We start from the raw sequence: 23,196 nt of genomic DNA on the forward strand, positions 1-23,196 counted from the left end.
ATTCAGATTAAGCCGAATCTGTCCATGATTGGATTATGTTGATTTGAATTTGATTCATTGTAGTTTTCTGTACAACTTCAAATAAATTACACCAGATTAGATTTTGTAGTTCTGCCATTGGTTGTGAATAGGAGAAATGTAAGCTAAATTTAAAACAGTTCTAATTGGTGTGATATGCTGGAGAAATCTCATTTCCATCACTGTCCTCTGCATCTAATCTTTAAGATAACTAGAAGAGAGGCTAATTGCACAGCAATGATCAGGCAGTCACTAGTAGTAGTTCAAAAATCAGACCTATTTGATATAAAAAAAAACAGTTTAAAGGCAAATTTAACAGATACAAATAGCCCGAATTCCATTTAAGTGGACAGTAAGCTGTCCCCCTGCTGGCTGTCTGCTTGGCCTGTTGCTTTCTCAGGATTTTTCTCCTGCATGCCGTTCTTCCCAAGTGAATGAAAAATTCCTGTCATTAAACTTGCCTGTGATGAACTGGCAATAAGTTAAGGTTGTACCCTGCCTCTCGCCCATTGACCGCTGGATATAGCCAGCAGCTCCCCTTTGACCCTGTAAGAATAAGTAGGTATAAACAAAGGATGGATGGATGGATGGATGGATGAAATTTTGCTTTGCACGTTGTAACCAGTCCTGCTTCCAATTTCCAACCTTGATAACAGGGCTTTATAATGTCTTCATGTTTTTTTTTCTCACTATTTTACCACCGAATAAACTAGCACTTTTATCAAAATCTTGTGTTGCTCAGTGGTGTATCCTTGCAACGCTGAAAGACCATACATCTGGTTAACCATAGGGGACACAATCTGTGATTCACATAAGCTGAGTGGTGGGTTTGGTGTTTGGGTTGGTGAGAAGATAACCTCTCCTTTTAACTGTGATTTATCTGTATCATCATAACCTATAAATAGATTTGAACTGACATAAAAATAAGGACAATTAGTGCATCCTGTATAGATTAATAATGGAATACCTTTTTTGACTTTAAAATATGGGGCAACTCTTGGGTGCAGCGTGTGGTGTAGCGGTAGAGTATGGGACCCATATACAGAGGCTTCAGTTTGACCTAGCTGGGTTCAAGTCCTGTCCCCGGAGACCTATGCTGCCTGTCTTCCCCCTCTTTCCACCCCATTTCCTGTCTGCCTACTTTTGGAAAAGTAACAAAGCTTAATGCCACTTTTTTTGCAAAAAAAACAAACAAAACAAAAAAACACACAAAAATGACAATTGCTTATTTTAAGGGATGCTGGCCACCCTATCCTCACTCCATATCCGACCGCAACTCCAGCTGTCTTAGCTATCTTGCTACACAAACATTTGTTTTGGTTGTGTTTACATGTCTATAGTAACCTTGTTTTATAGTTATTCTCCTGTATTTGGTTCACTGGGCTAAAAAAAATAACAAAAATGTTCTCCACTGATAAAGGGACTTAAATTATGTGGTTGGTTGGATTTATCTACATGCTCCTGCAATAAAAAGATTAATTAAATTTAAGGCTTTTTATTCATCTTTAACACTGAATTTGTCTGTAGCTTGTGTTTGTTCATTTAGTAAAGACTAATCAGTGATGGGGCACAAGGATACAACAAAAAGGCCGGACAATTAGACAGAAATAGCTAATAAAAGTACTAGAATATTACCATTATTAGGGGGAAACACAGGGAGTATGTAAGCACAGTGACTTATTTTGCTTTGTTTGTTCACGTAAAGTTAAAGATGGGTATGAAAAGTCTATGCCTGGAAATAAAACCAAATGGTGGAGAGTGAGTATCGAAAAGAGAAGTCCCAACAGTGATGACATTGATGTTGCAGAAAAAAAGTGATGCGTCATTGCTTTACTGATGTCATCATTTTCCTCGTCATCGATCAGTGCTTTCTCTTGCACATTTACCCTTGCTTCACTTACCGCCCTCACGTATTTACCGCACTATTGATTCCCTGCTCTGTCTCTGTGGGTTTCACCTGAATGTCATTATGCTCCAAGTTTCAAGTTTTTAGAGCTGACATTTTATCATGACAAGAAAATCAGATTAAATGATGGCCTAATTCGTCTTGGGATGCTACAACATGAATATTTGCTTAGCATCATGCTTTACTGGAGCTCAACCTAAGGGAGACTTGTAAATGGTGAATGATGTCCAGGTTGCCCATGAGATTTTGTCACAACTATTCATTTTATTATCTCAGGACCTTTAGCCTGAATATGACCCCTTTTGGCTGAATTAACTTGACTGCATGATGAGGATGTAAGTTAAGTATTTGATTAAGTTGTGTTGGACCAGAAACACATCTAATGGTTGCAGGACACCTGCAGTCGAGGACTGGAGTTTGACACTCCTGTTCTGTACTCATTGATGTCATACGAAGGTTTTTCTGCTGGTATCTATTGTCCTCGTGCTGGTTTAGATTCCCTGTTGCTGCTATGAACTCTCCCTCCATTTACCTTCAGTTCACCTTTTGTTGTACATTTTATATTTTGAGTTTCAATAAAGATTTTACCATGTATGTTGCCTGCCGGCTTCCTGCATTTGCACAGAATTTTTTTAAGGAGCTGAAGCTTATTTAAAAACGTCTGTCTCTGCGCAGGCAGCTCTGGAACCTCCATAGCTGATAGAAGAATATTCATGGGGAAAAAGAAGCTTCCTTGACTGTCAAAACCAAGTACACTCCACGATTCGACAAGCCCTGGTCAAACTACTTAAAGACTTTAGTTTAAGTAGTTGTTTTTTGAATGACTTTATTAGTCTCTAACATTATGGTTGAACAATTCCAGTTCAATCATCGACTCACATTGGACACTTTGAATACCTCATCATGTCATTTGGTTTAACCACCCACTGTTTTTCAGAACCTTGTCAACAAGGTCCTTAGGGACTTCGCCAATATTTTTGCCTTTGTCTATTAAAATAACATCCTGATCTTCTCATATAACCAGACAGAACACTGACATTACATCCATAAGGTCCTTCGACTCTTTGTCAAGGCTGAAAAGTGCAAATTTCACGTCAGTTCCATCACCTTCCTGGGATTTGGATTCAAGGGAGACCCCATCAAGACTTCATCAAAATCAAAGCAATCCTAGATTCGCCCACTCCTACCTCCAGGAAACAGCTCCAACATTTTCTAGGGTACGTAAACCTCTTCAAACGGTTTATCTGTGATTTCAGCCTGGTCGCTTCTCCTTTTACTTCTCTAACTTCCACCAAAGTGCCCTTTTTCTGGTCCACCGAAGCTGATAGTGCATTCAATAACCTCAAGAAAAGGTTATCCTCAGCACCCATCCTTATTCATTTCGACCCGGCAGCACTGTTTATTTTGGAGGTGGATGTGTCAAACACAGGGGTTGTAGCTGTTTTGTCCCAAAAATCATCCTCAGACAGCAAACTCCAACCCTGCACCTAACTTTCCAAACCTTTTTTACCCCTCTGAAAAGAACTATGATATTGGAACTCCTGACCATAAAACTGGCCCTAAAGGAAAGGCGGATTGGCTGGACGGCACGGAGCAACCCATAATCTGGACTCACCACTAGAACCTTGCTTACCCATAATCAGCTAGGAGTCTCAACTCCAATCAGTCTCGTTGGTCCCTGTTCTTTTCCTGGTTTAACTTTTCTATTACAATTCGCCCAGGTACCAGAAACACCAAACCAGATGCTCTCTCCCAGCAGTTTTCTCCTGAGAAGGACACCCAGGAATCTGCAAACCTTCTCCCACAGTTATGTGTCTTCAGAGGGCTTTCCTGGGTTTTTGAAGAAATTATCAAGCAAGCCAAACAACAGGAACCCATTCCAGGAGGAGGCCCTCCTGGACGGCTCTAAATTCATGCTTCCATCCATGGCCAGGCTGTTTGCTGGGGTCACTCTTCTATTCTTCTATATCTACAGGGGTTGGACAATGAAACTGAAACATCTGGTTTTAGACCACAATCATTTATTAGTATGGTGTAGGGCCTCCTTTTGCGGCCAATACAGCATCAATTCGTCTTGGGAATGACATATACAAGTCCTGCACAGTGGTCAGAGGGATTTTAAGCCATTCTTCTTGTAGGATAGTGGCCAGGTCACTACGTGATACTGGTGGAGGAAAACATTTCCTGACTCGCTCCTCCAAAACACCCCAAAGTGGCTCAATAATACTTAGATCTGGTGACTGTGCAGGCCATGGGAGATGTTCAACTTCACTTTCATGTTCATCAAACCAATCTTTCACCAGTCTTGCTGTGTGTATTGGTGCATTGTCATCCTGATACACGGCACCGCCTTCAGGATACAATGTTTGAACCATTGGATGCACATGGTCCTCAAGAATGGTTCGGTAGTCCTTGGCAGTGACGCGCCCATCTAGCACAAGTGTTGGGCCAAGGGAATGCCATGATATGGCAGCCCAAACCATCACTGATCCACCCCCATTCTTCACTCTGGGCATGCAACAGTCTGGGTGGTACGCTTCTTTGGGGCTTCTCCACACCGTAACTCTCCAGGATGTGGGGAAAACAGTAAAGGTGGACTCATCAGAAAACAATACATGTTTCACATTGTCCACAGCCCAAGATTTGCGCTCCTTGCACCATTGAAACCGACGTTTGGCATTGGCAAGAGTGACCAAAGGTTTGGCTATAGCAGCCCGGCCGTGTATATTGACCCTGTGGAGCTCCCGACGGACAGTTCTGGTGGAAACAGGAGAGTTGAGGTGCACATTTAATTCTGCCGTGATTTGGGCAGCCATGGTTTTATGTTTTTTGGATACAATCCGGGTTAGCAGCCAAACATCCCTTTCAGACAGCTTCCTCTTGCGTCCACAGTTAATCCTGTTGGATGTGGTTCGTCCTTCTTGGTGGTATGCTGACATTACCCTGGATACCGTGGCTCTTGATACATCACAAAGACTTGCTGTCTTGGTCACAGATGCGCCAGCAAGACATGCACCAACAATTGGTCCTCTTTTGAACTCTGGTATGTCACCCATAATGTTGTGTGTATTTCAATATTTTGAGCAAAACTGTGCTCTTACCCTGCTAATTGAACCTTCACACTCTGCTCTTACTGGTGCAATGTGCAATCAATGAAGACTGGCTACCAGGCTGGTCCAATTTAGCCATGAAACCTCCCACACTAAAATGACAGGTGTTTCAGTTTCAGTGTCCAACCCCTGTATATTACAATGGACTTCACTGGTCTTCTTCTCACAACAAGACACTAATCTTTACTATTATCAACCATTGTTCCAAAGCCTGCCACCTCATAGCCTTGTCTAAACTGTCATCTGCATCTGTTACAGCTAGACTCCACAACCAAGATGTGTTCAGGCTTCATGTACAAATGTTATTCCTGTACAAATAATTTCCGTTAGAGGTACACAGTGCATACCTTGAGTTGGAAGGACTTCTGTTCCACCCTGGGAGCTAAAATATTCTGGCTTTCACCCCAAAACAAAATATTCAGTGTCAACAACTAAATCAAGAACTTGAGAACAGCCTCCGCTGCCTTTGTGTCAACAACTCGACTTCATGGAGTAAGCACCTCCTCTGGATTGAATTAGCCTACAACTCATACATATCTGCAGCTTCAGGTCTCTCCATTTGAGCTCTCATTAGGTCATCAACCTTTTCTCATCCCTGCTTCTTTCCTGGACTCCATCATCCTATCTGTCAGAATACACCTTCTTCACTGCTGCAAGATATGGGATCAGACACAGGCAGCTCTCTAGCACACCCCATCTCAGAATAAAAGAAATACTGATGCATTCCTGCTCCCATTTACTTGCCCGGACAGAAAGTGTGGTTGTTATCTAAGGACTTTTGACTTTAATCTTATTCTAGGAAGCTTTCTCACAGGTTCCTGGGTCCTTTCTCCATTTAATATGTTCTCAGTTCTTCCACTGTTTGCCTGAAGCTGCCTCCTCATCTTCATGTTCACCCTATCTTCCATATTTCGCATATCAAACCGGTCCCCTCCTGCTCCTTGTGCCCTCTAGCTGAACCCCCTTCACCTGCCCAGGTTATTGATGGCCATCCAGCATTCACGGTCCAGTGCATAGTGGATTCTCGGTGCCGCGGTCATGGTGTCCAGTATTAGGTCAACAGGGACGGCTATGGACCTGAGGAGCAATCCTGGGTTCTTGCTCCTTCATTCTGAACCCTTCCCTTATCAGAGACTTCGAGGATGCTTCTCCTTCCATGTCTGGTCGTCCACCAGGAGCAGTTGATTGAAGAGAGGGTGCTGGATCGCTCCTCGCCACCAGACATACCCACCTACCGGTCTCAGCTTCTGTGAGTCTGCTCATTCCCCCCAGGACCTCCGCCTCTCTCCTCAAACTAAAAAGAACTAAAAAGAAAAATAATAACTTTTCTAACATTTAAAAGCAGTTTTAAGGGATGTGAGAGAGCCTGTCTGTACCTGAATTCACAAGACATAAAAAAATGAATAAAATTTGCTTTGATAGTTTTTACAACTGTCCCAAAAGCAAAAACACATCAACACCATCACACCCCACCTGAAGAAAGTGTTACATCTAGGATTTAATACTGAAGATGCTTCTCATTTGACAGAGTGTGAATATGTTTGGCTGAAAGCAGAATTCACAGGAGAGACACTGATTCACTGTATTCCTGTTGCAGTCCTGACTTTCTCACACAGTTTTTCACAAACTCGCCACCCAGAGCTTCCAGCAAGAAGTTTCCTGTTCGGATAAAAAGAAAAACACTTCATATGGCACATACAATGTGAAATGTCTAAATCTGGTTTCTTGTTTAAATTCTCTCAGGCGTTTTCTTCTGACCACTGTTTCTAACAATATTGGAGACCTGCTTGGTGTGTACATTTGCCCTCACCCAATGCCTGCTGGAATAGCCTCCAACAGACCTGCTCCAAGATTGTACAATACTCTAAACCAGGGGTTCCCAAACCCTGAACTCCGGTCCAAATCCAGACCCAGAAAGCGTTTTGTCTGGACCGAGAAGCATTTTCTCATTTACTAAGTAGATATAGGCATTTTATTTCTGCTGGCTGCTGCGTCTGTTCAAAGGTCAGAGGGGCAGCTATGTTCAAAAGTCATAGGGCCACCTATGTTCAAAAGTCAGAGGGGCAGCTATGTTGGTCAGTGACATTCTGGTCCACACTCTAAGCCAGCTGGTGACAGTAATGCAACACATCATTGTATGCCAACTGCCAGAAAATGACAAAGAAGAAGAAGGTATGCATGGTCCTTGAACGCGGGTTGTTAATGCCACTTTTCCACTGGCTCCGCTCCTCTCGGTCTCTATCTACTTGGTACGGTACCAGTTGTGTTTCCACTGACCCACTGACGACTGAAGCTATGGCGGCTGCAACTCTGCCTCCAGCCATCAGTGTAGTGCGCTGTGCTACTATTAACATTACTGTTAATAGCAACTAAGTTACTAGCTTGGGAGCTCACACTTGCTGACAGTACAATGAATGGAGTGGAAATCTAAAGGGACGTTATGAACCCAAGCATAAGAACTTCAACCAAAGCTATCCGCCTGGGTCTGAGTGTTGGAGAAGGAGAATAAATGAACTCAGGGGACAGCATGAGTGAGCTACAAAGCTGATAACACAGCACAACAGCGAGCATACAAATGTTCATTGTGAGTACAGTGGCGTTTAGGAAAACACAAAAAGCCTTTCAGTGACTGGGAAATGATCAAAGAGTTTATGGAAGCTATGGCAGAAACACTTTTAAATGGAAAAGAAGAACAACTTAAGGAAAAACTTAAGCAAATTGCCATGCCTACCACAAGCACAAGGAGAGCAGAACTGTTATACCAAGATATACAGACTCAACTTGACTGATGATTTCATGGCCATATGAATAGTTGAGCAGTATTAAAAAACAAAAACTCTAGTGTTAATTAAATGATAAATAAAAATGCAAGAAAATATGTTTATCAGTTGATTTAATGTTTCGACCCCAAAGTGTTTGGATTATGGAGGTAGTGGACATCCTGCTAAGCAGTGCTTCGCCTACACCGTTTACAGTGGGGGTGGGGAGCTGCTGACTGCGACAGGGGACATTATTGGGCGGTGGAAGGAGTACTTTGAGGATCTCCTTAATCCTCCTGTCACACATTCCCTGGTGGAAGCAGAGACCGGGGACTAAGGGTTAGACTCTTTCATCACCCAAGGCTGAAGTCCCAGAGGTGGTTAAAAAGCTCCTCGATGGCAGGGCTTCGGGGGTGGATGAGATCGCCCCTGAGTACCTCAAGTCTCTGGATGTTGTGGCCCTGTAATTGTTGACACGCCTCTTCAACATTGCGTGGCGGCTGGGGACAGTGCCTCTGGACTGGCAGACTGGGTTTGTGGTCCCCCTTCACAAGGAGGGTGACCAGAGGGTGTGTTCCAACTATAGGGGCCTAGGCCAGGGTATTGGAGAGGAGAGTCCGACCGAACCTCGGCTTCAGAGGGGGCAGTGTGGTGTTCGTCCCGACCGTGGAACACTGGACCACGGAGTCAGGGGCCCTTTATTAGGGGCCATCCGATCTCTGTACAAGCGGAGCAGGAGTTTGGTCCCCATTGCCGACATTTGGTCGGACATGTACCCGGTGCATGTTGGACTCTAAGGGCTGCCCTTTGTCACCGGTCCTGTTCATAACTTTTATAGACAGGATTTCTAGGTGCAGCCAAGGGCCGAAGAGGTCCGGTTTGGGGACCAGTGGATTTCATCTCTTCTTTTTGAAGATGACGTGGTCCTACTGGCCCCCTTTAGACAGGACCTACAGCATGCACTGAGGCAGTTTGCAGGCGAGTGTGAAGCGGCTGGGATGAAGATCAGCTCCTCCAGGTTCCGAGGCCATGGTTCTGGACCAGAAAAGGGTGGCTTGTTGTTAGGTTTAAACAACCTAACAATACTTATAACAACACAAAAAGAAAAGAGAGACAAAGTACAGGTCCTTCTCAAAATATTAGCATATTGTGATAAAGTTCATTATTTTCCATAATGTCATGATGAAAATTTAACATTCATATATTTTAGATTCATTGCACACTAACTGAAATATTTCAGGTCTTTTATTGTCTTAATACGGATGATTTTGGCATACAGCTCATGAAAACCCAAAATTCCTATCTCACAAAATTAGCATATCATTAAAAGAGTCTCTAAACGAGCTATGAAACTAATCATCTGAATCAACGAGTTAACTCTAAACACCTGCAAAAGATTCCTGGGGCCTTTAAAACTCCCAGCCTGGTTCATCACTCAAAACCCCAATCATGGGTAAGACTGCCGACCTGACTGCTGTCCAGAAGGCCACTATTGACACCCTCAAGCAAGAGGGTAACCACAGAAAGACATTTCTGAATGAATAGGCTGTTCCCAGAGTGCTGTATCAAGGCACCTCAGTGGGAAGTCTGTGGGAAGGAAAAAGTGTGGCAGAAAACGCTGCACAACGAGAAGAGGTGACCGGACCCTGAGGAAGATTGTGGAGAAGGGCCGATTCCAGACCTTGGGGGACCTGCGGAAGCAGTGGACTGAGTCTGGAGTAGAAACATCCAGAGCCACCGTGCACAGGCGTGTGCAGGAAATGGGTTACAGGTGCCGCATTCCCCAGGTCAAGCCACTTTTGAACCAGAAACAGCGGCAGAAGCGCCTGACCTGGGCTACAGAGAAGCAGCACTGGACTGTTGCTCAGTGGTCCAAAGTACTTTTTTCGGATGAAAGCAAATTCTGCATGTCATTCGGAAATCAAGGTGCCAGAGTCTGGAGGAAGACTGGGGAGAAGGAAATGCCAAAATGCCAGAAGTCCAGTGTCAAGTACCCACAGTCAGTGATGGTCTGGGGTGCCGTGTCAGCTGCTGGTGTTGGTCCACTGTGTTTTATCAAGGGCAGGGTCAATGCAGCTAGCTATCAGGAGATTTTGGAGCACTTCATGCTTCCATCTGCTGAAAAGCTTTATGGAGATGAAGATTTCATTTTTCAGCATGACCTGGCACCTGCTCACAGTGCCAAAACCACTGGTAAATGGTTTACTGACCATGGTATCACTGTACTCAATTGGCCTGCCAACTCTCTTGACCTGAACCCCATAGAGAATCTGTGGGATATTGTGAAGAGAACGTTGAGAGACTCAAGACCCAACACTCTGGATGAGCTAAAGGCCGCTATCGAAGCATCCTGGGCCTCCATAAGACCTCAGCAGTGCCACAGGCTGATTGCCTCCATGCCACGCCGCATTGAAGCAGTCATTTCTGCAAAAGGATTCCCGACCAAGTATTGAGTGCATAACTGTACATGATTATTTGAAGGTTGATGTTTCTTGTATTAAAAACACTTTTCTTTTATTGGTCGGATGAAATATGCTAATTTTGTGAGATAGGAATTTTGGGTTTTCATGAGCTGTATGCCACAATCATCCGTATTAAGACAATGAAAGACCTGAAATATTTCAGTTAGTGTGCAATGAATCTAAAATATATGAATGTTAAATTTTCATCATGACATTATGGAAAATAATGAACTTTATCACAATATGCTAATATTTTGAGAAGGACCTGTATTAGTTTCTTTTACTCGCTTTGCGAGGAGAAACGGTCAAGATATGCTCAGTTACAGATCTCGCACCGCTCTGAACAACATCTGTCCGCCTCCTCTTTTTATTGTCTTTCAGGGGTCCCTAGTTTACAAAAACATTGTTCTCTAAAGGATGGGGGAAAACAGCTGCATCGTAAACAGGTCATAAACAGCTTTATCCTTTAACAACAAATTTCCCACAGTCTCCTCCAACTGGTAGGGTCAGTTGTGCCTTTTGTTGAGTGTAATCAGCCTTCATCTTTATGACCTCCTCAACTGGACTGCTTCCTTCTCTGCTAGTTCAGCTCCTATTTATGATCTTTGCCTGCAGACAAACTCACACATCCTTTCTCACACATACATTATGAAAGGTTATGAGATCAAATAGTCAAGTTAAAGAATAGGAGAAAATATAAGATAAATCTATATTCAATTATTCCAACATTTCCCCCCTGTATATCTTATATCTGCTCATATTCTCATATCACTTAACAGCCACTTTTGTCAGATTTTTTTTTTAACTGTAAAATTATTTTCATGAGTACAAAGACAATTATACTCAGAGGTACTTACTGACATTTAAATCACAGAATCATATAGAAATGGATCTGGATACAGGCCAGAAATGTGGTCAGTCCCATCCTCGTCATCTTCATCATCCTGATGTTTAAATAACGGACAGAGTTGTGTAACTCTGTTTTCCATAGGAGAAATAGCTGTGGTGATAAGACGGTTAACAGAGTACAAAAGCAGGGCATTCAACAATATCCACACAATGTCAAAATTGCAGCAAACACTGCAAAGGAAATTATTACTGATGATACAAAAATTTTATACTTCCCAAACATATCCAGCCAGGAGTTCCACATCGAGGCGTCTACTCCAGAATGCTCTTTAATTTTGCCATTTAGAGATCTCAAACCTTCTATGGCTTTCGTTAGGCTGCCATCAGCCAGCAGCAGTGTTGTTAGGTATGAATGTGCAACATTTGTCTCCGAAAATAGCACAAACATCTCTTTTTTCAGCTAACAACATGTCCAAAGCAATTCTATTCTGGAATGCTATCAGGGAAGTTGAAGCCAATCGGTCATGGACAGTTCACACCTGCTTTGTCCAACTTCCTAGTTTTTGTACATTGTAATGAATATAGTTGATCCTGTCTACGTTTTTGTTCATCGTACACCACCAACAGATACTTGATTTAAATCTTGCAGCTACTTGATCAGTTAATTTATCTTCATCTATAGCATCTATGTAAGTAGAGTCTCCCTCAGTCTGCCAAGCTGCTTCTCTGCACTTCCTATCACACCAATCATGTGGATTTAACACTAAATAGTCCATCTGTTACTTCATCTACTAACATAGGATATAACCATAAAGTAATCAAGCACAGAGTCCTGTTACTTTTGAAGGTAATCAATCAAACAACCACCACCAAATGTCTCCTCTAGAGACTGGTTTAAAACACTTATTTACTTTTACAATTGTAATACACCATACTGCAATGAGATTTCCCAATTTATTACCTCTCTCTGTCATATTTATACATGTATAGTGTCCAGTGGTGACTCGCTTATGGACTCGTTTTATGGAACTTAAACAACTTCTTTTAATAACTAGCATAAGCAGTGGTGCACCACTCTGGTGTCCAATTATTTCCTTCATCAGCTACCATCATGGACCATGAGGTGTCTCTTCTATCATTAGTTAAGTACCATTTATAACTTCTATAATCCTGCCCTTTCCTTCCTCATTTAGTCAAGCTAATGAGTGGGATCAGCACCACAGCTATGGTTTTAGATTTCACGCACACTTGAATACCATAAGTATAAGAAGTTTGTTTAGTGCACATAATTAGGTTATCTTGCCTACCTTGATTTAGCGCTACTTGTTTCATATAACTCATAACAGATGTTGTTACATTCTAATTCATCTTGACTGGTTTCCAGAAATACCAGAAAAATAAAAGTCAATATAAGAAAAAATATATATAACCACCCAGCATCGGAAAGCATTGTTCATTCATCTAGAAATCATTTTGGCTGAAATTTTCACTCCTCTAAATGGTTCCAGTATCTTAATTGTCTTCACTGACTTTCGGATCTCTCCAGACTCTAAATGTCTGGGTCCACCCTATTATCAGTCTATAAATCACTTCCCCTGACGGAGCTTTCAACCGAAATGATCTTTTTACAATGTGTAAGGTGAATCCAGGTTGATTTCTCAGTTATTTTACTGCCCTTGCAGTTAGGAAATAGAACATTCCTCATAGCTTAAATTTATTTCTGTTGGTTTCTAACATACTTCTCATATAATCAACTAGGTTAGCTTCTTTATTTAACTCCCACTTATTTTTAACTGTGGTAATCTGTATGGTCTTCCACATAACATTTCATAGGGTGTTAGCCTTGAGGTAGTTGTAATGTTTAGTTGGAAATAGTTCTATCCGTTTAGAAAATGCATCTATAATGACTAAACAAAACTTTTTCCCCTCACTGTAGTTTAACTCAATAAAATCCATATGAATTGTCTGAAAAGGGTATCTTAGTTTTGTAAATTGTCCCCTTCGTGGTTTTAAATTCCCTTGTGGATAATGTTTTACACATGCTAAACATGTTTTACAAAAATTTTTTTTAATAAGAAGTTAGAATTTAATCAATATGTTATATGATATTAATATATCTGTCCTACTATTCCCCCCTGTTGAGATATTATGAAACACGATGGCTCAAATATTGCTTCCATTTATAGGTTCTTTGGTAGGACAGGTTTATTATCTGGTCAAATATAGTTTTCATCTTTTAATGCAGCTCCATGTTTTTTCCACATTTCTATCTCCTGTAGTGAGCTTTGTTGTTGCATCTTTTCTAACACTATATCCATTGTCACCAATGCATATTCTGTTTGTGTCTTCTCCCTCTCATCTTTTTAGAGAAATCATTCACATAAACTATTTCGTGATCCTGCAAATCACTTCTAATTTTTTTCTTCTTTTTTTTTTTTCCTAATTCTGCAGTATTAATGCTGGAACTGCATAGGAAACTCTTAAGGTTAAAAGGTGAAACAACACTATTGCAGCACTGCAACTGTCATTTTAGGCTGCAATTACAGCTCTCACATAATATAGTTGCACACACGCAACACTATCTAGTTTTGAAAAGAAATAGGCTATTATTTTCATTTTATCTCCATGTTGTTGAACCAGAACTGAAGTCATAAAATGTCCCTTGCAATCTACCATCTGAACAAACGGTTTACTATAATCTGGTAATGCTAAAGCGGTACTGGAAACTAGAACTTGTTTTATGTTGGTAAATGCTTCTTCAGCTTCTACACTCCATCTTAGTTCAGACGTCATTTTCAGCTCTTCCTCATACATTAATTTGTTTAATGGAGTTACTATTTCTGCATAATTTGGCACCCAGTTTCTACAATAATTAGTTAGTCGAAGGAAGGACATCATTTGCTTTTTTGTTACTGGTTTTAGAACTTGTAATATTGCTGTCTTTCTTTCTTCTACTATTGTGCGTCCCCCTGCGCTAAGATTGTGGCCTAGGTATTTAACCTCATTTTTACACAACTGAAGTTTCTTTTTACTGACTTTGTGTCCTTCTTCTGCTAAATGTTTTAATAATGCTATTGTGTCATTTTTACAAATCTCCTCATCAGGAGAGGCTAGTAGCACATCATCAACATATAATCAACCCTGACTACCTCCTAGAGGGTCAAACTTGGCCATACTTGCACTCATTACCTGAAAGTATATAGTTGGACTTTCACAGTAGGCTTGAGGTAGTCTGGTATAAGTATATCTTTGTCCCTCAAAGGTAAATGCAAACCAGAACTGCCTATCTTTCCTGTTGATGGAGCTTGTTTTTTAACTGGAAAAATGGGAGTGTTACATGGTGAATCCTCGCATTTTATTATCACCACTGCAGTTATTAAATCCTTTATTACTGGTTTTATTCCTTCATGAACATCTTATTTCAAAGGGTATTGTTTTGCTCTGGGCCTGTATTCTGTTTTTGCTCTAATTTGGACATTTAACGCTCCTTTACTAAACCCACATCAGTAGGGTCTTTTGACCATAATTTATCAGGGACTTCAAAAAACTGTTCCTACTGTTCAGTAAGGAATATTTCTCATTGTTGTTTTGTATGCAAATGTATCCCTTCCTGCACTGTCACTGTCCAAAATAATAATTTCCTAATTAATCCTGTGGATTCACTAGTTTCTGTATTCATTATTGTTACAAACCAGTCTGTCACATCTTTTCCCCTCTGCACTATTCTCCCCATATCATGCTACTTGAGTTCTTTATCCTTGAATAAAGATATTTGTGGAGGTGACCACATGTTGCAGAGCTTCCTAGTGTCTTCCTCTAACACTACTTCAGCAACTGACGTACTCTTCCTTTCTGTATAAACATAAGTTACCATGACCTTTATAGGGGTTACTTTACTTAATACTTCTTCATATATTTTATCCTGTCCAGGAGTATTTTTATACCACATGGTAATATGTAGATCATCTGGTGTCATCTGATCTTGTAGTCGAGTAATGACATTTCTTCCTTCTGTTAGTAAAGCTGTCCCTACGTCTAGGGGTGGCTTATTCAGAACATCCAGTTAATAGTGGTAATAAGGTGGTCCTACTCCTTTTTTAACATCAACACCCTGATGTTATTTGTCTGTAATCTCCTCTGCTCACTCCTCTCTGACCCCTGCGGTTTTTGTCCTCTGCCTCTAAATTTTTCTCTTCCTCTGTTGTTTTAATAATAAATCTGCTCTTCTTCTTCTTCTTGCTGAAAAAAGGTGTTGCCTATTTAATTATTTATTTCCTTTTTTTTTTTTTATCTCCTTCATAACTTTTTCTGCATGGAGGGCATGATTTACATAGTCTTCTAGATTTGCTGTGGGGAACCCTATAAAATATCTCCTTACCCAGGTATTAATTACATCCCTGGAACCAGCATGTAGTGCATTTTTTTACTTTTGTCAATAACTTCTTGCTCATCTTCTTGTAGACCACTATGTATTTTAAACACTTTTGTCAGTCTAATCCTATATTCTTCAAAAGGTTATTCCTCTTTTTTGTTTCACTCTGGCTATTAAAAAGAGTAAAATATTTTCTAAGGTTTCACAGAAAAAACCCATGTCATGCCATGAACCTCCGTGACAAGCTGTATCAACAGCCTTCAGCGTCTCAAAACAATAATAATAAAAAATAAACACAAATAAAACATACATGAGGTACAGCCATGGTGGGGATGGATTTATTCACCAAAGGGACTCATTTTAGCCCATCTTATCCTGTCAAACCTCATCAGATCTTTGGTACAAAACAAAAACTTTCCACCTGCTCTTTACTCCCTTTCTTCTGTCCTGCTATTCCACTTTACAAGTCCATCAAAAATTACTTCTTAGCCCTCTGACCTTTTCTGCTTTCCACAAAAACGTCCATTCTTGTCTCCTGCATCACATCTCTCTCTTTTTAGTTACTTTTAAGCAATAATCTACATCCTCATAACCTTCTTTGTCCATTTTTCTTAAATCACGTTTACTTTTAATGTACTTTTAATTATTGCATCCTATAGATCACCTAATTTTTTAGAGTTTAAATGACCATCATAATGATATGTGGTTATCCATTTATCTAAATATTTTAATTTTAATATTTTAATTTGATCCTGTGCTTCCATAAATTTCCAATCTTTACATTATTATTCATTTTAGTGTATTTAAATCACCCTTTTTCCATTTTTTTTAATTTAAATTTGGTCCAGCATATAAATACCTAGGGTATTCTAAATACTGGATTTTTCTCTTCAGTAGGGTGACAGAAAAATCTCCTTTTGTGGTCATTCTCACTTCAACTCTTTCGAGTGAAGAATTCTTGCCTTTGCTTCCACAAAAGTTAGTCACTAACAATCCCACTGCTTAGGTATGAGGCAAAACCTAGTGGTTTAAATCCTCCATTTATTTCTCACATACACACATTTAAACGCGGATTTTTTCTTAGTATTTTTTGTTTTGTTTAAAATACTTAAACTCTGACTCCGCCGTTCTGGAAACACGGAATTTTAGTATTACTTTCTTAATACTTAAGAGGACTCTCTCGTCCCCTATAACCTCGGAATTGTCAGTATTTTTACTAATACTTTAAGCAGAACTCCGGCGCACTGCTGTTAACCTGTTAGTGCCTAGGTTCACAGGGTTTGTTTCTTATTTCACGCAATGACCCCCAGTCATTCGTCACACTTTTGTTTTAAATCCAGATTCAACTCACCACTTTGTCCTCTCCTCTCTCTGAGTTCCGTCAGCCGTCAGACTCCAGCGGGCGGGCCGAAATCCAGTCCCGGAAAGGGTCTGTGTGTCTTCCTGATGAAAACAGCCGTGCGCACGGTCTTTTCCTGGAGTCTACCGACCCGCTGGAACCATCAGGCGTAGTTGGAATCCGGCTCGAAGGACCAAATTAATGTCAGGTTTAAACAACCTAACAATACTTATAACAACACAAAAAGAAAAGAGAGACAAAGTATTAGTTTATTTTACTCGCTTTGCGAGGAGAAACGGTCAAGATATGCTCAGTTACAGATCTCGCACCGCTCTGAACAGCATCTGTCCGCCTCCTCTTTTTATTGTCTTTCGGGGGTCCCTAGTTTACAAAAAACATTGTTCTCTAAAGGATGGGGGAAAACAACTGCATCGTAAACAGGTCATAAACAGCTTTATCCTTCAACAACAAATTTCCCACAGTCTCCTCCAACTTGTAGGGTCAGTTGTGCCTTTTGTTGAGTGTAATCAGCCTTCATCTTTATGACCTCCTCAACTGGACTGCTTCCTTCTCTGCTAGTTCAGCTTTTATTTATGATCTTTGCCTGCAGACAAACTCACACATCCTTTCTCACACATACATTATGAAAGGTTATGAGATCAAATAGTCAAGTTAAAGAATAGGAGAAAATATAAGATAAATCTATATTCAATTATTCCAACACTTGTCCTCTTCAGGTTGGAGGGGAGTTCTTGCCTCAAGTGGAGGAGTTCAAGTATCTTGGGGTCTTGTTCACGATTGAGGGAAGAATGGAGCGGGAGATCGACAGACGAATCGGTGCGGCTGCCGCAGTAATGGGGACACTGTGCCGATCCATTGTGGTGAAGAGGGAGCTGAGCTGAAAAGTGAAGCTCTAGATTTACCGGTCGGTCTACGTTTCTTCCCTCACCTATGGCCATGAACTTTGAGTCATGACCAAAAGAACGAGATCCTTTATACAAGCGGCTGAAAAGACCTTCCTGCGTAAGGTGGCCGGGCACTCCCTTAGAGATAGGGTGAGGAGCTCGGCCATCTGGGAGGATTTCGGAGTAGAGCTGCTGCTCCTCCAAATTGAGCGGAACCAGTTGAGGTGACTCGGGCATCTATACCGGATGCCTCCTGGACGCCTTCCTCAGAAGGTGTTTCAGGCACGTCCCACTGGGAGGAGGCCCAGGGGACGGCGCAGGACACGCTGGAGGGACTATGTCTCTCGGCTGGCACGGGAATGCCTTGGGCTCCTCCCGGAGGAGCTGGAGGAGGTGTCTGGGGAGAGGGACGTCTGGGCGTCTCTGCTGAGTCTGTTGCCCCTGTGACCCAGTTTCGGATAAAGCGGAAGACGGCGAGTATGAGTACGAATACATTAACCTGATAATTATGGTGCCCGTGGGTGCCTCCTGGTTTTTTGTAGGTCTGAAGCAGCCGCTTCAATATTTTCTGCCTTAGGCTGGCTTTGACCTCCAGCAACTCAGCTGAAAAGGAATGGGTAATCACTTTAAAGGGACAAATAAATACATTTAAGACTAGTTTGTTGTCCACATTTTGTTGATGTTTGTTAAATCAAAATTTTTAAAATTTTTGAAAGGTTCTAACAACGGTCCTTTCAAATACAGGGTGGAGATATTGCTTGGATTTTATTCTACTTTATTCAGGGAGCATTAACTTCTTTTTGTTAAAAATAAATAAATAATTCAAAAACTAATATTTTTAAAAAGCTATGGAAACAGCCCAAAACTAATGTCCATGAAGATTAAAATAATGAAACAGTTGCCATCAGGTTTGTCCTTGTGCATGCGGTGGGCCAAAGACACCCGGGTTATCGGTGTCATTCTATTTCTCCTGCAATTGTCATGGCTCAGCAAAACAGCTCAGTGAGTGTGGTGGCTGCATCTGCTGCTGCTGGTAGGTGGCCAAGACTGCTGTAGAGCAGAGCAGAACAAAAACATGCTTTCTGTCAAGAAAATTCTTTGTACCACACCAAAAGCACAAGATTTGTTCATTTTAGCTCCACAGAAAAAAAAAATTATTCAATGTAATATTTTAGTATTGCATATAAAAGTCAAATCAGCTCATGCCAGTAAAATCAACAGATTTATTTTGATGCTTAAATATTATACCAATCTGTTTTGGGCTAAATTTCATAAACTGATTTTGATTTTATTCTCTTTAGAATCATGTCATGGATGCAGTTTAGTTAACTTGTAAAATGTAAAATAATACTGAAATGTTTAGAGATTTATTCATGAGAATCATACTTGCATAAGTCCATGTGCGCATGAAAAGCCGTCACGCAATGTTTGCTGCAGGGCAAACGTTCTCCCACCAACATTTACGCCTCTTCTTCTATCTCCCACCGGCCACCTCTTCTGCAGAAATATCCAAATCATCCCCAGAAATTTTCTATAAATGTGTGATTGCCTCATTTCTGCCTGTATGTATGAAAAACTCCTCTGTCTTAGCACTGTATGTTTATGAGGTTTAGGTATAGAAAACACAGTTATTTGATCAAAATCACCTGAATCCTGTGTATTGTTATTGGAATTTTAGGTCATAGAACAACATAAAGACATTTTTTTTGCACTGTGTTTTTATTTAGTGGTATCAGAATAAAGGGAACTGAGAACCATTTAATCTGGATTCTGGATTATTTTTGAAGGATTCTTTATCATTGCCAGATCATGGTGCCACAACTTGGAATTCCCACATGGTTCCTCGCCCTGTCAGCAGCTGACATGCAGTGGCACTGGCGGAGGTCTGAGCTTTTCCACTACTTTGCTGGATTCCTCCATTCGACTTTTATGTACCCTTTACCTTCCATGTGTCTGTTTCCTTCGTGCTCCCATGTTCTGCTTGCTTGTTATTTCCATGCACGATGTCATGTTCTTCTTGCTATGCCACCTGTAGGTTTGCTTATTATTTAAAATAAACCCTAATGCTCATCACACGCTCCTGTCTGCACTTAGGTCATAGCCCAAAAACCACACCTTATGACATAAGGTCTATAAATACCTTTACAAGGCACTGCAAAACGCATTTTAGTCAAACTGGACCAGAGCCCATATTGGTCTATGGACACATATATATATGTATCTTTCCTAAACATCTGGTTTTGTTAACATTTATGCACACTATGAGGAAGCAGTTTTGTAGTGGTTGGCGCTGTCTCTTGAGTAATGACAATATTGAACAAACTGAATCTATTGGCTCTTTAACACGAACAATAGGAACCAAGCTGCAGTTTCGAACCTTGTTTCTTTTCTCTTGCAGTTTGCTTGGATTTGCACACAAAAGCTCCTCCTTTGTTACTCAACTGAGTGAGAAGAAGAACAGGCACAAGGGAGAAGCGCACACAGTACAAGAGTGGTATTTGTATTATATACAGTAACATTCTTTTTTATTGAAGTTTTCTTTACAAATACTGCATGGTATCTGAATTGTGTACACCGACTTCACCTGAGTTCATGGTGTAATGGTTTAAGGGGGGCAGTGGGCACCCTCTTCATCTGAAGTGAGTGACTGGTGACTCAGCAGGATAAAATGACTTGTCTGAGCCAAAACCTTTTCCAATTTGAAAAAACGGTAAAGCAAAGTGTGATATTTACTGGAAAAAAAGCAGAAAATTAGTTACGACACAGATGTATTCTTACTAATAGGTAAATATAAAATTGAGCCGGTCTTTTCAACAACTCTTTAAAAGCAGCCATTTAAACAGCCATAAACCCCGTCTCTAACTGTCGTCTCACAACTACAGAGGATGGGTTTGAATCTTTACTGGGGCCTTTCAGTGTAGGGTTTTCACATTCCCTCTGGTCATTAGATAGGTATTATCCAGTTACATCAATATCTTCCACCAACCTGAAAGTAATGCATGTTAGGTTAAATTAGAGATCCCCAATCTGCAGCTCTCAAGCTCATTTGAAGTGGCATTTTATGGCGTCAAATTCACGCCAAAACCCGATAGGAGCAATAAAGAAGATCACGAGCAGCTCATTTTAATTCCAGGAGGGCGTGGATTACGTTCCATGCGCGCATTGGAAGTCCCACGCACGCACAATCCAATGACCACGAGCGCTACTCTATGCTGCAGGCACAAAAGTCAACACAGGCGTGCCAGTGATGCTCCTTTCTGTGCTCTCGGTGTATCAATCTGCTCGCGCGTGGATTACTCCTGTGTGAAACATTTGGCTGTTTAGAAAAAAAAAAGACATTTACCTGCCTATGATTGGCCACTTTTCCGCTATCCCGCCCCGTGACCCCTGTTGCTAACCGTGACCAGCTAATGCAGCTGAGATGAAAACTTTTTCAGGAAATCATTTGTATAGTTTCTGTATTTGTCACTCAATATCAACTGGAGTTTTGGGTGGTTATAGCCCTTGTATCCCCTGCTGATTCCCTTCGCAGAAGGCAGCTAAATGTTAGCTTAACCTATTAGGTACTGAACGTTTTAACCTGTCCTTTTCCAGACCAAGTAATATTGTGAATTGTGAATAAATACATGCATAATCCGATGCAACTATGAAACATGCATAATGTTCTATGATAAATTCATAAAGCCCTTACTCATCAAACTCCGATTTCCTGAAAAAAGTTTTCATCTCAGCTGCATTAGCTGGTCACGGTTAGCAACAGGGGTCACGGGGCGGGGATAGCGGAAAAGTGGCCAATCATAGGCATGTAAATGTCTTTTTTTTTTGTCTAAACAGCCAAATGTTTCACACGAGCGCGCAGGAGTAATCCACGCGCGAGCAGATTGATACACCGAGAGCACAGAAAGGAGCATCTCTGGCGCGCCTGTGTTGATTTTTGTGCCTGCAGCATAGAGTAGCGCTCGTGGTCATTGGATTGTGCGCGCATGGGACTTCCAATGTGCGCATGGAACGTAATCCACCCCCTCTTGGAATTAAAATGAGCTGCTTGTGATCTTCTTTATTGCTCCTATCGGGTTTTGGCATGAATTTGACACCATAGAATTTCAACAGCTTTGGTCAAGAGTGGCATTTGTATGAACTAATGATTATATTTACAGAAAAGACCAATCTCATCACTTATCCCACCTTGTTTTTTGATTTGTATGCATAGCAATACCGTATTTCAACAACTTAAAAAGTACCGGAGGACATACATGTTTGTTGAGCCAGGCTGCTTCTCTCCTAATAAGTTTTGTAAAGAGTCTAAAAGAACATTTAAACTTCAACAAATGCACTGTTCTCTCAGGTTTTCAATAACTGCTGCGTCATCCATGAATTTACTCTAACCCTTTAATCCGTACAGGGCCAAAAGGTGGCTGAAGGGGGCTGGTGGGTATCTATAGATGCTTGGCTGAAGGCGGGGTACACCCAGCTACGTTATTTCATAATTTTCATCATCATTTTTGAATGGTGGGAAAAAATTGGGTTACCTGGAGAAAACCCACATATACAAGGGGAGAACAAATAAAACAGAAAGGCTGTCAGGATTTGGACTGAGGATCTTCTTGCTGCATAGCAATACAGCAACTGGGCCACAATGCAGTCTTTTTTAAAATCAGTATGTTCAAAACCTGGTGTCCCATTTTGACAGCCAGGCTATGAGTAGAGTAGCATATTTGACTGTAGTAAAACTTACGGGAAAGTTGAATTTTACAAAGGGTATATTTTGTTTTTGGAACTTTTTATGTTTGAAATTTTTACAGAACAAATTCTGAAATTTATCCAAGACAGAAATAAAAGAAAAAAAAGAGACATACAGCCACACATATCTGTGTTCACACAAAAACATACACACATAACTTTGCAGATTCAGGACAGGGCATATCAAATATAGTTTCCATTCAGCATTTGTTACAACAACCCTCTATCAAATTGCTAGATACACTTCTACACACCACCATCTTTGATTAAAGAGATCAGCATTCATTTGTAAAATAGAAGTCATGCGTTCCATTATATATATTTGTTTAACTCTTTGTTTCCACTCAGTTATAGTTGGAGGTTTTATATCTTTCCACTTCAGAGTAATATTTTTTTTTTTGCAATCAGTAACAAAATACATGTAATGTATTTTTGATCTGCACTAAAAAGTTTACTTGATATGGCACCTAGTAGATAAAACAGAGGGCTTGATGGTACCTCCATCCCCAAAACCTTCTTGAGCTCTTCCTTGACATTTTTCCAGTACACCCGGATGACAGGACAGTCCCAGAATATATGCGTATGATCACCTATTGTCCCACAATTTCTCCAGCACAATGCAGTCGAAGGTGTTTTAACAAAATTAGAAATGACAAGAGGAGTATGGAAGAAACAAACTTTTAATTTCCAGTCAAATTCTCTATAATTGACTATTAATCCCTCTGTGGCTGCTTTT

Source organism: Girardinichthys multiradiatus, chromosome 23 (genome assembly GCF_021462225.1).
Source record: "Girardinichthys multiradiatus isolate DD_20200921_A chromosome 23, DD_fGirMul_XY1, whole genome shotgun sequence".
NCBI classification, from domain to species: domain Eukaryota; kingdom Metazoa; phylum Chordata; class Actinopteri; order Cyprinodontiformes; family Goodeidae; genus Girardinichthys; species Girardinichthys multiradiatus.